The sequence below is a fragment of the Adelges cooleyi genome, unplaced genomic scaffold, assembly GCF_023614345.1.
Source record: "Adelges cooleyi isolate 19-005CV unplaced genomic scaffold, UGA_ACOO_1.1 ACOO_flye_CR_arks_rails_tigmint_CR_PRNA_809, whole genome shotgun sequence".
Classification (NCBI taxonomy): domain Eukaryota; kingdom Metazoa; phylum Arthropoda; class Insecta; order Hemiptera; family Adelgidae; genus Adelges; species Adelges cooleyi.
In genome coordinates, this window is record NW_026096523.1 from 7516 (window position 1) to 9018 (window position 1503).

A 1503-nucleotide genomic window follows, 5' to 3' on the forward strand; every position below is an offset into this window, starting at 1 on the left:
TAATATACCACTTACTCCTAAAGTCCTGAAGCTACTTTGTGTGCTTTAAATGTATGTTATACATTTATTAACACCATAAAATACGTGTGGGTTTAGCTTGCCCAAATAAGAAATAAATATATTATAATCTATTAAATTTTAATCGTATGACACATCCCATACCATTGTACTCATTCTAATTTCTTATTTAATCCTCGGCACAATTGTATGCTTGTATACTTCTGAAAATCAAATCACTTTACCTATCAAGTTTTCAAATTTTTCAAAAGACTTGTCTCAAGACATATTATTATTTAGCTACATGTCGTTATTCTACACTGATGGTTGAACTCTAAACATAGTATTAACATGTACAATTGTAGAACAAAAATCACATACACCCGTAAGACTATAGGTTATTAGCAATTTATTGACTTCACAAGTATTTCATTTATAATAATAATTGTTTAGACATTTTGTATATTATCAAGTTCAGCGACGCGTTGACATTCTTCGGAAGACGTGTATTCCTTAAATGACTCGAAGATTTTGATGTCAACGCCAAGCGAAACTTTTTTAGCGATATCGGTTAACTCTTTTTGAAAAATGCATACTGACTCGGTCTGTTGGGTTAGTGTCGTGCCCAATTCCATAGCAGTGTTGTATACATCACTTATCTTGCTTTCTATGGCTTGCCAAAATTCAGCGCCCTTGCTGCGCACCACAAATGTTTGGATCCCAAGTAAGCCGTCTAGGTTTAACGTTGTCATGGAAATTCGTTGTTGGCGGAACGTATTTACCCCAAAAAGAGCGTTGGCCGACTTTTGTCTATCAAACACGTGCTTATTATTCAAAAGGTACCATACGAACTGTTTTGATTTGTTCGGCACATTTAGTTCAGCGATTAGTTGGGCCAACTGATTTGATTTAATTTCAGCTTCGTGGAAAACGCACTGATCCCTATTCAAAAACCGATCTAGCACAACGCTAACGGTCCGGTGAGCGGCTAAGATGGCCGAATAGTTTTTCTCGTCGACAGTTCCAAATTTTTTGGTTTCATCTAAGAACCTGTGCAGTCTGTCCGCAAACAACCAGAACGCCCACATGGTGTTCTTAACGGCATTTATTTTTGGCATATCTATAGAGGTGGCCAACATTGCCGCAGCTTCGTCGTCGAACAAAACCTTTTCCAAAACGTCCTCTTTCACCAAATCCATGGGGTCCGCCAAGATTGCTTTGATTAATCGCATGTAACGCATCGCAAACAATGCATAACTGCACTCGAGCTGCTGGTAAATATGCTTAATATGATTTTTCGAGTAATCTATCATCCTTTCGTACACTCTACCATTCCTTACCCGTCTTTCATGCATGACGAAATCTTTTACGAAACCCATATCGAGTTGTTTAATCTCGTTCAGCTCGGCTAAGACCACCTCCGTGTCTTCTCTATTAAAGTTTCGTGGCCCTATAACCGCGTTTGTAAGCACAGCAATAATAATACACAATGATATGTTGGAATGC